The sequence below is a fragment of the Phalangium opilio genome, unplaced genomic scaffold (genome assembly GCF_054372755.1).
Source record: "Phalangium opilio isolate 3A_F unplaced genomic scaffold, DU_Popi_V2 ptg000041l_1, whole genome shotgun sequence".
NCBI classification, from domain to species: Eukaryota; Metazoa; Arthropoda; class Arachnida; order Opiliones; family Phalangiidae; genus Phalangium; species Phalangium opilio.
In genome coordinates, this window is record NW_028324165.1 from 6,558,900 (window position 1) to 6,574,851 (window position 15,952).

Consider the following 15,952-nt stretch of genomic DNA (forward strand, 5'->3'; position numbering starts at 1 on the left):
AATTTTGCAATAATACGAAAGAATCATATTAGTAAAAAATATTAATATTAAAGGACGAAAAAATTAAATTATAATGTCCTATTACGAGGGGATATAAATTATAAAACCCCCATTTCAGGGGCTAACAGGGGAAAATTCCCGCTTTTGGGACTTTTCCCTTTCTTTGTATGCTAAGTCCTATATACTTGTATGCCAAATTTTATCATTCCCGCAACACCGGAAGTGCCCTAGAGGTTTAGATGATGACTCCAATTTTAAACCCCCATTTCAGGGGCTAAAAGGGGGAAACTCCCGCTTTTGGGACTTTTCCCTTTGCTTGTATGCTTAGTGGTACAAGTATGCCAAATTTCATCATTCTAGCACCACCGGAAATGCCCTAGAGGTTTAGATGATGACTCTAATTTTAAACCCCCATTTCAGGGGCTAAAAGGGGGAAACTCCCGCTTTTGGGACTTTTCCCTTTGCTTGTATGCTTAGTGGTACAAGTATGCCAAATTTCATCATTCTAGCACCACCGGAAATGCCCTAGAGGTTTTGATGATGTGTCAGTCAGTCAGTCAGTCAGTCAGTCTCATAATGTGTCATTTTCACATAGGATTATCACAGAAACCAAATGAGTTAGAAAGCTGGAAGTTGGAGGACTTCCTAGGATTAACACTGTGCCCTTGAGGTGCAAATATGAGTGGTGTACTATTCCCCAGTACCGAGTTAAGAGGGGGTCAAAATGAGGCTGAAATGTTTCGGGTAAAGGATTGCTGGTAGTGCACGACAACTTGGCGGGTGCACTGCCGTGCATCCAGATATATTGCGTTTATTTTTGAATTAATTATTGAGGGTGTGAGCCGATCCTGAATGTAGTGCAATATCAGGTCGACTCGTGGCGAAGTCGGGCAAGCCCGTTTAACTTCGCCCAGTTACAAAAATCGAGTTAATATCGAAGGGTCCCAATGGAACCCGATCAGATATTAAGCTGATCAGAACAGATACTACACTTGATCTTAGCCAAAAGGCCGAGAAGCGATACTAATTAAACGTCTAATTAAAACTAAAATATTTCATTAATTAACGCTTATTAATGAATTAAATAAGAAAAGTAAACGCGCAAAATTATAGTCCGTGAAATTATTGGAGTCGTATTACATTTTGAGGCTAACCATGACCGGAAGCTATACTAATTACACAATAATAATAATAATAATAATTAAAATTATATATCTAATTAGTCAACACTAGTTAAATTAAATAAATAAAAACTAGACATGAAAATTGTCGTATCAAAATGCCAAGTTTCATCGCAAACTTACAAGCCAAAAAAAAGTTACGAATCAAGCAGCTTATAGGACGGTTAAGTTTTGCCACTAACATCAAACAGACCATTTCGATGTAACTAAGCGTCAAATAACAGGGGTTAAACCCATTCCTTCAATTTCACTTTTTGGCGCATGCGCTGTAGACGTTTTGTATCATGAGAGTACGCATGCAGAGACGGCAATATATCAACCCCTTGTAATGTCCCAGTACTGAGGGTTGTCAATGCCTACCTCCTTTTTTAACATAGAAAACTCTACTCTACTACATGGGCACTACGCAAGGCCCAAATGTGCAACCTTCTGTTATTTGTCTTTAGTGTTGGTACTACAAATTTTTAATGTTTCATTCTGGGAACCATGAAGGGCCAGTAAGAAAGTATAGTGCGGCACTAAACAAGGCCGTCGTTATACAATGAACGACTTTCGATCGGTGGGGCGGAGAGTGGGCAGCTATAAAAAGGCCTAAATGACTCAATCTTCGATTTTGAGGGTGGGCTCTCGCCCTAGCTATCTCGGCGAACCCATAGATATCATACATATATGATAAAACTAAATCCATGTCAGGTTTGCCACGAAATTTTCAGATTCAAATTTCCAGAGTTGTAAAGGTTTTTCCTGACATTTTTCAACGATTTTCCGTGACGTTTCTAGACCCAAGGGGTGATCTTAGTAAACAGTTTTGTTTAAACTCCCTGACTTAGTTGAAATAATTAAACTTCCCTGACCTTTTCGGTCCATTTTGCTTGAAATTCCCTGACTTTTCCAGGTTTTACCTGACCTGACTTGGGTCTTCCTAATGCCTTTCCAAGGGGTAATCTTAGTAAACACTTTCGTTTAAATTCCCTGACTTTGTTGAAATAATTAAACTTCCCTGACCTTTTTGGTCTACTTTTCTTGAAATTCCCTGACTTTGTTGAAATAATTAAACTTCCCTGACCTTTTTGGTCCACTTTTCTTGAAATTCCCTTACTTTTCCAGGTTTAACCTGACCTGTAGCAAACCCTGCACGTTCTACTTGACGATACTTGGGTCTTCCTAATGCCTTTCCAAGGGGTAATCTTAGTAAACACTTTCGTTTAAATTCCCTGACTTTGTTGAAATAATTAAACTTCCCTGACCTTTTTGGTCCACTTTTCTTGAAATTCCCTGACTTTGTTGAAATAATTAAACTTCCCTGACCTTTTTGGTCCACTTTTCTTGAAATTCCCTTACTTTTCCAGGTTTAACCTGACCTGTAGCAAACCCTACACGTTCTACGTAGATCGTACTATAACACCAGTAACAGGCCTTTACACAAGTTCTGACCTTCCTAAGGTCACATTTTAACTTTGAGTGTGTGTTTATTTTTACCATAATTATTGAGGGTGTGAGCCGATCCTGAATGTAGTGCAATATCAGGTCGACTCGTGGCGAAGTCGGGCAAGCCCGTTCAACTTCGCCCAGTTCCAAAAATCGAGTTAATATCGAAGGGTCCCAATGGAACCCGATCAGATATTAAGCTGATCAGAACAGATACTACACATGATCTTAGCCAAAAGGCCGAGAAGCGATACTAATTAAACGGTTAATTAAAATTAAATATTGATTTAATTAGGGCTAATTAATTAAACAAATAATAAAGCTAAACTCGGAAAATTATAGTTTATGAGTGGATTATTAAACCCAAACTCCAGTCGCATTACATTTGGGGCAAACTATGGTCAAACTCCAAAACTTCGTTAGATGAAGCTTAATTCATTAATAAATACTAATCAACAACTATTTAATTATATTTCTCTAAATAGTTAGAACAAGGAGTAAGTATTTTCTCGTGGAACAGGTTTAGAAGCTTAAAATTTACGGAAAACCAAAATTTGTCTAAAATAAAACAATTTTTGAAGAAACTCAGCTAACACTACCTACCACCTTGAATTTAATGGCCAGGATTAGATGTAAACATATTTGTGATATCTATGAGCACGCGCCACTTTGAAAACCCATAAGATGGGAGCTCAAGTCGAGAGGCGGCTATGGCGAAGTCACTTTTTCTTTCCCATGAAAAGCCCGGTGTTCAAGGAAGGTAATTTTTCATTAACGTCACTGACAACTGGGTCTGACTTTTTACGTTGGGTTCGAGTATCAGTGTCTGTTCTCCCTTTGCTCTGGAGTAGTTCTAGAGCTACTTCAGGGTTTGAAGGGACAGGGGAAAGGCTTGATCGATTATATCATTCCCTGCAATATATAAGTATGGGTCTACCGTAGAGGCTTATTTTCTTTCTCTCCAAATCGAAGACATTGCAGCGCCACCTTCATCTAAATGTTTCTTCTCCAAACCGGAATAAAATGGATTTATGGCCAGCTGCGACTTCCTTCCTTCGTCAAGTCGCGTTAGAGCGGGTAATAATAAAGATAACAGTAGGCTGTGATTTCTGATTACGACAAATCCGCCACTAGGGACGCCCTCTTTAGGAGAAAACCACCATAAGGTCTGACGCCCTCTCTAGGAGAAAACCACCATTAGGACTGACGCCCAGCTCAAAAGGCTTACCCTAAAAGGCTGAATTTTTTCAGGGATGTTACTCTTAAGCAGGTACGCACTAATAAAGATTTTTCAAATCCACGGCCATCTTGAAAAATGGCGACCAGAAATGTGAGAAATATTGTTTATGGAATAGCGTCTGTGCATTTCAACCGATATTTCTTTAATATTTAGTGCACTGGTTTCCTATATCCCATAGACAGGATTTATGGTTTACGGGTTTCAATTTGCCGCCATATTTTAAAATGGCGGCCAGTAATGAAACCTAAATTTTCTCTATGGAAAACCCCCGTGCATTTCATTAATATTTAGAACACTGGTTTCCTATATCCTATAGACGGATTTTATGGCTTTTACGGCTCGATTTGCCGCCATCTTTTAAAATGGCGGCCAGAACCTTAATAAAAATGTAACATGGTCAACCCCAGGGGACTTTTTTTGTAAGTTCTTTTTAGTGCTTTTAGCAAATATCCTTTGACCCCATACTTATGGAGTTTATGATATACTTATGATTATATAAAAAGCTGGGAAGCTCATCCAGTTCAGCCCTCGAAGGGAGATTTGGGTGTTTGTTCAGAAACAGCTTGTAAAGTCCAAAAGAATTAGAATTCAATTAATGTTAACCTGATGCCAAGCTGCTTTTGTAAATTTTTAACGACTAATGGGGTCACACAAATAACTCCAGCGCATTCCACCTTGAGAATACATGTCCTAAGAACGTTTCTATTAAACAGAAATTAGCGCTACTTTAAAGGGAGGGTGAAAAGGAAAATCAAGTGAATTTTTTAAATCGATTCTTCTACTAATTATAAAATCTAACTCCACAGGGAAACATCCAGGAAATACATTTGAATGATTTTAAAATTCAAATTACTTAAATTAGATTTCATGGATAATTTGAAATTAGCACCTCCGACCAATCGCGAAACACTATGTCATTTTGTTAAAAAAACATTCCGTGCTCCAAGTCGAATGAAATTTAGCGCGAGATTAGATAAAGATTGTTTCAATCATGGCGCGAGATATAGAGGGCGCCACGTGTATTTTGTTAACAATACGGCAGGGCGTTACGAGATTGGTTGGAGGTGCTAATATCAAATTATCTATGGAATCTACGAAACAAATTCGAATTTTAAAACAATTCTAAGTCTGTATTTCCTATTGAGTCTGTTTCACTATGGAGATTGGTCTTATAATTAGTAGAAGAATCGATAAAGAATCACTTGATTTTCATTTTCATCCTCTCTTTGTAAGCTTTTGCTGCATTTTATATCGGAATTTGAGAAGGAATTTATTTATTTAAAGAAGCACGAAAGGATAACAGGCCTCATTAGTTCTAGCCCCCTAAAAAAACCGGATATTTTGAAAACCTCCATTCTCGTTAGATAAACAAAGTCATTCTTGCTTATTTTTAAATATATAAACTTTTTTTTTTAAATATATAAACTTTATTTTTCGGCTAAACCGTCTCTTATCTCTAACCGGACTAAGTTGCGTTTAATATTTAGTTAATTAATTAATGTCAATTAATTAAATATTTAATCTTAATTAACCGCGTAATTAGTATCGCTTCTCGGCCTTTTGGCTAAGATCATGTGTAGTATCTGTTCTGATCAGCTTAATATCTGATCGGGTCCTAATTTGGGACCCTTCGATATTAACTCGATTTTTGGAACTGGGCGAAGTTGAACGGGCTTGCCCGACTTCGCCACGAGTTGACCTGATATTGCACTACTTTCAGGAACGGCTCAGAATATTTAATTCAAAATTAAACACGCTGATACTAAGCAGCTAACATCGAAGTGATTAGGAGTTGAAGTTAAGAGCTAGCTGGGAAAGGCATTGTGGGAGTTCTCGCATTACTTATTTAACCTCAGGTTGTATTTTCCTGTTAATATCCGGTTCACTGTCTTTCAACCAATAAGAGTGCAGAGAAAGAGTTCCAAAGCGAGAACACTTCAGCCAAGCAAAGGGGGTAAGAAGAGGGGGAGTAAAAAGCTTTGATCGAATGTTCTCGCTTTGAAAGCTTTCATCTAAGCTTCGGGTGTGCGCGCGCATCTTTCGCCGCACTCTTATTGGTCAAAATACGGCGAACCGGATGTTGGGAGGAAAATATAACAAATAAATAAAGAAGAAAAGCGAGAACTCAAAAAATGCCTTGCCAAAGCTGATAGCTTCAACTACCCCCCCCCTTCTTTGTACCCTCTTTGCTGACATCTGTCCATACTACTTCACTCCCTTTTATCTCTATTTGCCATTGATACAAATAAACATCTTTAATTTAAAGTGGCCAGCAAGAGATTTGCATTAGATCAGCTCCAGGTTTCTGCACACGTTCGAATCCAGACTGTGAGAAAATTTTGGGTTTTATTGCTTGGATGAACTAGGGGCCTAGATCTCCCAAGATAAAATAACTACGCTACATTAAGCGTAACTAAGATATAAAGAAAAATGTGTTTCTTATTAAATCTGCATTAGCTAAGAAACCCGGCGTTGTCCGGGGTGTTTTAACGGATTGAAGTCTACGTAGATGCCCACTCAAATAAAACATCTCCTTGAAGGCATTTCTTTTTAACTAGTTATATTGCAACTTTCAATTTTAATTAAACGATGCTTAATTAGAAGTTAATTATAAAGGTTACAAGTATTCAATAAGAAGTTCTTAATTGGTTTAATGACTAAGGGTTAGCCCAAGACCCAAACCTTGAGAAGAACTGAACCAAACCGCCCTTGATTTCCCTAATGTTACTGATATCATAAGTTCATAAGATATGTTATGTGATAAGTTTGACACTTCCAATGCTTCGTAATGCTAGAGACTTACAGCTCGTGATAACTAGTTCGAGAACGACGGAAGCGAGAATTGATTAACTACACTCGGTGGTTAATTTTGCAGGACTTTCATCTAGTCCTATTTAGTCTGAATTACTAAGCCTTTGACAGCAACTCACCAGGCGTATGTCGCTTTACCTACAATCTATGACCTACTTCAATCACTTCATGACAAGCTCCACTTTGTAACTAAGAGTTTGAAAACTTATTATGGAACATATCTTATGAACTTATGGTTGTCCTTGATACAGTTTGACCATGGATTAACTAACGCTAGGGATTGTTCTCTAACCGGGTTTCCCATATGCTATCGCCAACTACCTGTACCAAATTATTCCTTGATTCCCCTCTTCATTCCCCCAATTTATTGGACCAAAACGGATGTAGATATAGCGCCATCTCAAGGCAAAATAAATCGTTTTGGCCCAATTTAGGCAGGATTTCAATTTTGACGTCGTGGAACACGTGATATTTGGTCCAAATTTCTTATAACTTCCTGTTAGGGATAGTAGCTGCTGCTAAGGCGTTTGGAACATGCACGCTTTATCTTTTGGGGGGAACGAACTATCCCTAGCGTTAGTTAATCCATGGTTTGACCAATCATATTCTGTAACCAATTGTGACTGTGTAGATCATGAAGAACAAACAAAACAGAACAAGCAAACAACTTTCTGAAATATATATATCAAGATGCGATATCTAGTTTATTAGGGAGAAGGTGTAAGATGACTAAGTATTCGCGCGCCATAGTCCCAGTCCCCCTTTCAATATACAAGGGGGGAAGTAAAAGGAGGCCACCGGGCTATTTCGCCTCTCCTCAGTCGGAAAATACTCTGTAATTTTCGTCATTCGCGTCGCGCTGACGTGAGTTTTCAAGAACCAATGAGATGCTGGTTGTAATTTAGAGGCGGGGATTAACTACGTCCGGACCTACGTCAAGACTGGAGATAAGCTAAAAATGTGGCGAATTTATACCTTCTCCCTAGTAAACTAGACATCACTTCTTGTATATATATATATGATTACAAGTTGATAAATCTGTGATTAAATGTGATGAACTTTGGAAGGGATGACGAATTCATTCTTCTTGGAAATGAAATCAAAAAACTATAGTTACTTAAGGATAGAGATAAGCCCTAGCGGAATCATTAAATTTTCAAACAATAACAGTCCTGAGAAACAAGGAAGGTCGAACGAAAAGGCTGATTCGGGGTTAACAAATAGAGAAAGAGAGCTGAAAGCTGTTTTCAAGGACCTTCGGTTGCCATTGGTTACCAGCTGCAGCTTACCCAACTTCAAAATATGGGTTGAGCGCCTGCAGAGAAGCCTCGATACACTTATTGACAAGCCTTTTATTCCTTTATAAGCCCACTTCCTCGATACCCTTTATGCATTACCCAACAAAAGTTGATTAATCCGACCATATCAAATGATATAGTCTTAAACTAAAAAATAGGTCTACTTTTTTCAAAAGGGGGCGGGGTCGATCAAAGTTACCAGTCCTGCAATAAATTTGGATGGTCCGTATTGTTTGAATTAAGTCATATCTTAGTTTACGTAGTTGTTGTCCACATGTTTCATCTTAAGAAGACAAGATGGGTGGTCAACACACCAGACCCTTTTGAAAAGGGTCATTTATGGACAAATCAAGATGGTTTGTATATTTCTAATTCTATAACACTGGCCATGCATCTTGTAGGGTTTTGAAATTCCATATATTTTCAATTAACGCCCCTAAAGATGTTCAGGAAAATGAGTCTGTAGTAACTAAGGAAACATTTAAAACTAATTGCTTTAATATTATTAAACTAATCAACGATTGGTATGTACTACTTCTGTACATAGACTATTTTAGAGCAATTTTTCATCCAGTAAATAGGGTAACTTTTATGGTAAAATTTCGAGTAATTAGGTTCTTTATTTAATTAATTAATTAGCGTTAATTATTCTAATAATTAAGCTTAATTAGCCGTGTAATTAGTATCGCTTCTCGGCCTTTTGGCTAAGATCATGTGTAGTATCTGTTCTGATCAGCTTAATATCTGATCGGGTTCCATTGGGACCCTTCGATATTAACTCCATTTTTGGAACTGGGCGAAGTTGAACGGGCTTGCCCGACCTCGCCACGAGTCGACCTGATATTGAACTACATTCAGGATCGGCTCACACCCTCAATAATTTAACCAAAATTAAAATTAAACGCAATCATATTAGAAATGACTTAATATCTTTAAATACACCACTGAAAATTGTAAGTCAAGATGGAACCCTTCCTCTCTTATATACTTCTGGTATGAAATCTAATTTCGTTTCACCCAAAATAAATGCGCGAGCGCGAGAACCTACTTATGTAACTCGACTATTGTTAGCACCTTTACCTTATCTACCCTTTCGACTGTTATTAGGCTATTCTAATTTTCCAATTTACTGCTAGCCTTATAAAATTGGAATATTCCAAGAAAACTCAACTGTAGGAATTTTATCACATAAGAACAAATACAGGACAAAATAAAAAAATTAAACTTGCTTCAAAGAAATAACCCGACAGAAGCAAAAGTAATAAATACAAATATTACTTTTTTATAACTTCAAATTAATAAATTTTTGCAAACGAAAAATTGTTAAAAATCTGCATACATTATTTCGGAATATTCATAACTATGTCAAAAAGGCGGGAAGCCCCGAAAATGGTTTCGACATTTACCCAAAGTAAAAGCTTTCAGAATAATAGACAAAATTATTACTCAAGGACTCTAAGAGGTCAAGACAAAGATGGTCCGGTTTAAGTTTTATTAATTATACAGGGTGTTTCTGATAAGTCTGGTACAAATTAAGGGAGACTGTGTTCTTTGGGAAATCGATTTTGAGTCGAAAATGTAGTAACTTCTATGAATGTAGGACATAATCCCCCCTGGACATAATCCCCCCTGGACATAATCCCCCCATTAGAGAAGAAAAGGACATAATCCCCTCAGGTAGGAGACAAAATCCCCCGGACAATTTCCCCCGAATGGATGATGAAGACAAAATACCCCCAGCCCTAGGACAAATTCCCCCCAGCCCCAAGACAAATTCCCCCCAGCCCCAGGACAAATTCCCCCCAACAAATGTAAAAAATAACATTTTGGAAAAGGCATACCCTTGTTGGTCGCTAATATATTTTGGAAAAGGTGGCAGCCAATTAATAGGAGAATATTTTGGAAAAGGTGCCAGCTAATTAATAGGAGAATATTTTGGAAAAGGTGCCAGCTAATTAATAGGAGAATATTTTGGAAAAGGTGCCAGCTAATTAATAGGAGAATATTTTGGAAAAAGTGCCAGCTAAATAATAGGAGAATATTTTGGAAAAGGTGCCAGCTAATTAATAGGAGAATATTTTGGAAAAGGTGCCAGCTAATTAATAGGAGAATATTTTGGAAAAGGTGCCAGCTAATTAATAGGAGAATATTTTGGAAAAGGTGCCAGCTAATTAATAGGAGAATATTTTGGAAAAGGTGCCAGCTAATTAATAGGAAAATATTTTGGAAAAGGTGCCAGCTAATTAATTAACTACGCCACCAGATCGCTGAGGCTTCCAGTGTTTTAGATAATATTGATATTGTATTTTTTATTGTCGGGGGATTATGACCGGGGAATTTGTCTAGAGCGTGGGGGATTTTGTCTAGAGGGTGGGTAGATTTTGTCTAGAGGGTGGGGGATTTTGTCTAGAGGGTGGGGGGATTTTGTCTAGAGGGTGGGGGGATTTTGTACTCTTAACTACGATGGGGGGAAAATGACCGGGGGATTTTGTCTTGAGAGAGGGGGGATTTTGTACGTTATTAAAAATGGGGGGATTATGACCGGGGGTCTTTGTCTTGGGGGTATTTAGTCCGTATACCAACTTCTATCGCCTCCATTTTGCCACAAGGGACATAATGTTTCCGAGTCACGATTTGATTTGTGTTTTAGGGAAGACCCCTTAATTAATTTATTAATTAATCATTGTCTAAATCAGTTTCTTAATTAAAATTTAAGGGGTCATCCGTAAAATACTTTGACCAATCTTAACTCGAAAATAGTGTCCCTTGTGGCAAAATGGATATCATAGAATTTACGACATTTTCGACTCAAAATCAATTTCCCAAAGACCAAACATCCCCCTTAATTTATGCATCCAGACTTACATCAGAAACACCCTGTATATTCCATAAACTGTTACTAAAACCTATAGCCCTGTTTTTCAAAAACAAATAACTTTCGGTAAAGTGGCTTTTGACTTAAATGATTTTTACGAACTTATTCCAGAAAGTAGTTTCAAAATTCTAGTTCTCGAAAAAAAACTTGAATCGAGTTTCCAAGTATTGATTGTAGAAAGTAGATAAGAGTTATTTTACGGATGACCCCTTATAATTAAAATTAATGAAAGAAATTAAAACACAATACTAAAATAATTTAATTTAAGGAATTAACTTGTAAACAGTTTCCCTTATAACAAAGTGTAATAGAAACATAAGTTTATAAGATACGTTCCATAAGTATGACACTGTACCTATACTTTGTAATGCTACGTGGAGACTTACAGCTCGAGATAACTAGTTCGAGATCGACAAGCGAGAATTGAAGTCCTACACTCGGTGGTTAATTAATTTTGCAGGACTTCCATCTACCTCCTATTTAGTCTGCATTACTAAGCCTTTGACAGCGCCTCATCAGGCGTCTGTCGCTTTACCTCGAATCTATGACCTATTTCAATCACTTCAAAATTACAAGCTCCAGTTTGTAACCAGTGACAAACTTATGGAGGAACACATCAAGAAGTGATATCTAGGGAGAAGGTATAAATTGACCACATAGCTTCATCTCCAGTCCAAACGTAGGTCCGGAGTTAATCCCCGCCGCTTCTAAATTACAACCAGCCAGCATCTCATTGGTTCTTGAAAACTCACGTCAGTGCGACGCGAATGACGAAAATTACTTGTATTTTCCGACTGAGGAGAGGCTGCGAAATAGCCCGGGGCCTCCTTTTACGTCCCCCCTTGTATTTTGAAAGGGGGACTGGGACTATGGCCTCGCACGAATACTTATATTAGGCATCTTCTCCCCAATAAACTAGATATCACTTCTTGAACATATCTAATGAACTTATAATAGAAGTTACATTCTCAATTCAAAATCGCCCATACTGCCTTGCAAACAAACCATTTCGCAACAAATTATACATAAATTATTTAAAATATAAATATAAATAAATGTCGTTAACTAAAAAGTAAAAACCATGCATCAAAACTAGATCTAACTAACTAAAGTTGCATGGTCGTAAAATGTTCCTAGGCAATAATTTTTGTCTTTAGTATAAAAATTGTCATCTTTCTAACCATGTTCATTTTTATTTTTTTTTCTCGTTCCTTGATCATCCTTGTCGGGTCCCAAGCTGCTGTCGACGTTGCAACGTGTTTGTCGTTGGCGGATTATGCAAATAGCTTTAAACGTGTATGGAGATGAAGGGACAGGGGTAAGGGGACAGTAATCAATGATAACGCGCGGTGGCCCGCTTCAATCTTCTTTAGTGCCAACAGTAATTAAGGATTTTCTCTCACTCCCATACTTTTCACGCGCAAACAGATGACAGGCAATTTTTTTTTGCCTTTTTTCTACTATTATTTGGAATTTTTTTTTAAATAAAATTTATTATATAATAACTTTGTCGCTGACTGAATTTGGCAAATGGATACATTTGCTTTGATAAACACAGTCAGATTAAATTACGAACTTTGTTAAAGTGTTAGTGACATAATTTTCGTCACCCACAAACTTAAAATGCTAAAAAAATCCTTGAAAAATCTAGTTTATTATGATATGTTTACTTTTGTATTTGGTTTCGTAGAAATTTGTAAAATTGCAATCAAAGTTTAGTGTTTGGAAAAGGCCTAGTTAAAATTTTGTTTCGCTTAATGACGTAGTAAGGAGAAACTTTCACTCTAGATGTCGTTCACGTGACGCCTATAAGTGTCTCAGCGCCGCGTTAAGCCTATTTTATTCAGATTCGCGCGCATTAGTAGACTCGGGAGTCTCGGGCGCGCGCGTTTGGCTTTTCCGCGAGATGCCGTGAGTGACGTAGCAAGGAGAAAACCCGCCAAAAATCTTCTCCGCAAATTTGCTTTTGCCCCCCAAATTTCAAGTTTTCAAAGTGTTTTTTCTGCGTTTTCCTTCATATTTAAATATTAATCAAGCATATTTTTGGAATCAGAAGAGTTTAAACTCTCAAAAAAGTAAGGTTTTCTTTAGATTTGAGATAATTTTTAAATCACGTCGCTATTCCTTTAATTATAAGAATATTCTTAATTAAATATATATATATATATATATATATATATTTATAGTAGCGTATGAATACAGATTGTTATACAAAAATGATGGTTGGGTTATTTTATAAACTATGAGCAGAAATATACAGGGTGTTTCTGATAAGTCTGGTGGTATAAATTAAGGGGAATGTTTGTTCTTTGGGAAATCGATTTTGAGTAGAAAATGTTATATGCCTCTATCGACATTTTGCCACAAGGTACAATGCTGTTTTCGAGTTATGATTTGATTTAGTGTTTTAGGGATGACCCCTTAATTAAATTATTAATTAATCATTGTCTAAATCAGTTTCTTAATTAAGTTTAAGGGGTCATTCCTAAAGCACTCTTGACAATCTTAACTCAAAAACAGTGCCCCTTGTGGCCAACAAAATGGAGGCGATAGAAGTATAGAGTTACATTTTCGACTCAAAATTGATTTCCCAAAGAACATCCCCCTTACTTTATTCCACCAGACTTATCAGAAACACCCTGTATATATTTTAAATTCTACCTCATTTTGCCCTAAGTGTCACCCTAAACAAGTTATGATTAAATTTGATTTACGGATGACCACTTAAATTTGAGTAAGAAACTAAAAGACAATTAATTAATTTAAAGTTCTACGATCGAGTATTATACTACCTGACGGATATTTTAGTTTTAATTTGCACCTGGGAAAAGCCCACTTTCAGGGTTTTGCAAACCCATATATTTTCAGTTAGCCCCTGTAGAAATGTTTACACTGCCGAACATTAATGTTCAGGAAAAAGTATCCATTTAGGCGTGGTAAACTGATTGACGCAAATTAATGATGTTTAGATAATTTTTAATTAATTAACGATTTAAAGTTGTTAAATCATTAAAATTAAGTATATTTTTGCGACCACAGTGCTGCCAGGCAATTCATAGATTATTCTAGAGCAATCTTTCATCCAGGAAATTGTTTTTTCTTTAGTTTCGAGTAATTAGGTTTCTTATTTAATTAATTAACAAGCCTTAATTAATTGAAGATTTAAACTTAATTAACCGTGTAATTAGTATCGCTTCTCGGCCTTTTGGCTAAGATCAAGTGTAGTATCTGTTCTGATCAGCTTAATATCTGATCGGGTTCCATTGGGACCCTTCGATATTAATTCGATTTTTGGAACTGGGCGAAGTTAAACGGGCTTGCCCGACTTCGCCACGAGTCGACCTGATATTGCACTACATTCAGGATCGGCTCACACCCTCAATAATTAAATCAAAATTAAACGCTAGAAGTAAATAATGAAACTAACACTTGAATGCCATGAAAGTAGCCAAATCCAGCAAAATCGGTTACTGACGAAGTTGGAATTTATGCTGGACTTAAACTGATCGGGTACCCTTTAATTTAAATCCGTAGTTGGTATTTATTCTAGACTTAAACTGATCGGGTACCCTTTAATTTAAATCCGTAGTTGGTATTTATTCTAGACTTAAACTGATCGGGTACCCTTTAATTTAAATCCGTAGTTGGTATTTATTCTAGACTTAAACTGATCGGGTACCCTTTAATTTAGGGAATTGTTTAATTTAAATCCGTAGTTGGTATTTATTCTAGACTTAAACTGATCGGGTACCCTTAAATTTAGGGAATTGTTTAATTTAAATTCGAAGTTGGTATTTATTCTAGACTTAAACTGATCGGGTACCCTTAAATTTAGGGAATTGTTTAATTTAAATTCGAAGTTGGTATTTATTCTAGACTTAAACTGATCGGGTACCCTTAAATTTAGGGAATTGTTTAATTTAAATTCGAAGTTGGTATTTATTCTAGACTTAAACTGATCGGGTACCCTTAAATTTAGGGAATTGTTTAATTTAAATCCGTAGTTGGTATTTATTCTGGACTTAAACTGATCGGGTACCCTTGAATTTAGTGCAGTATTTTAAATCCGAAGCTGGCCTGTTTTTGACCTAACTTTGCCAATTGACTTGCAAGCCTAAAAGCTGTATTTATCTAACATCCCTGAATGCAATGCATTAATGACATCACAAATATTTCTAGAAGTTGCCAAAAACTGCAATGAAGAAAAAGGACAAGAAAACACAAAAAACACCCGCTTTATTTGGTACCCTTATCGTCTTGTTTTGTTGGCGCGAAACTCGTATAGGGAACCCCCATAAAAGATGTAAAGAGGTTTGTAAGATAAAACAGTCACGTGATGCCCTGAAAAGCGGGCCATGATTGAGGGCAAAAAACCCGGACTATAGCTAGCTCCAAAGAAGGAAGTATAGTTCTACGCCGACGCTAATCAATATTTATTTCACACATAATCGTAACACGCTGTCAACGATTGCCCGTCCATTTATATCGTTTTAACATACTTCAATGACGAGCCAACTTAACAGCGCGTAAATCTCCCAGCAAAGCGACCAAGGCCTAAAACACTCCTCAGTCGCTATATACGTGAAGTCAATATTGATTGACTGTAAGAATAGCTTTATAGTCAAAGGGCGTTTGTCAGGGAAACTAAAGACAAGCTAACTTGACAGTACCATTAAAGGGAAAATGAAAGAAACCGAAATTTGAGTAGAAATAGTAGACAATAAAATATTGGGTTGCCATAAATTGTTCCCGACTTATTTCCTGAGATGATTTTCCCTGACCTTTAAAGGTCAAATTTTGCCAATTTTAGCAACGTTTCTGATGAGTCTGGTGGCATAAATTGCAAACTATAAATGCAACTATGCATTAAGAATAATGTGGGCAGACTAGGAGGACTGATACCATTTACACCAGGAGACGAGGCTACTTGATACTGAACATTGTCCACCAAGTAACCATGAATCCTGGTGTAAATAGTATCAATAATCCTAGTCTGAAAACTATATATTAATGATAATGTTGGCAGACTAGGAGGACTGATACCATTTACACCAGGAGACGAAGCTACTTGATACTGTACTTTGTCCACCAAATAGCCAGACCTCCTAGTGTAAATGGT

The 15,952-nt window shown here is 36.9% G+C and overlaps 1 protein-coding gene and 5 non-coding genes across 14 annotated transcripts in view; 3 read left to right on the forward strand and 3 right to left on the reverse strand.

Annotated features, from left to right (window-relative positions):
- The window catches only part of LOC149679606 (uncharacterized), a 142,138-nt gene that overhangs the window by 77,602 nt on the left and 48,584 nt on the right, over window positions 1-15,952 (reverse strand). The window lies entirely within an intron of this gene.
- Window positions 833-1,022, reverse strand: LOC149679618 (U2 spliceosomal RNA). The gene has a single exon (XR_016365971.1). It is a non-coding gene; the product is annotated as a U2 spliceosomal RNA (small nuclear RNA).
- On the reverse strand, window positions 2,672-2,861 carry LOC149679619 (U2 spliceosomal RNA). Its single transcript, XR_016365951.1, has one exon. It is a non-coding gene; the product is annotated as a U2 spliceosomal RNA (small nuclear RNA).
- On the forward strand, window positions 5,394-5,585 carry LOC149679620 (U2 spliceosomal RNA). Its single transcript, XR_016365959.1, has one exon. It is a non-coding gene; the product is annotated as a U2 spliceosomal RNA (small nuclear RNA).
- LOC149679621 (U2 spliceosomal RNA) lies at window positions 8,643-8,832 on the forward strand. The gene has a single exon (XR_016365965.1). It is a non-coding gene; the product is annotated as a U2 spliceosomal RNA (small nuclear RNA).
- Window positions 14,023-14,212, forward strand: LOC149679622 (U2 spliceosomal RNA). The gene has a single exon (XR_016365949.1). It is a non-coding gene; the product is annotated as a U2 spliceosomal RNA (small nuclear RNA).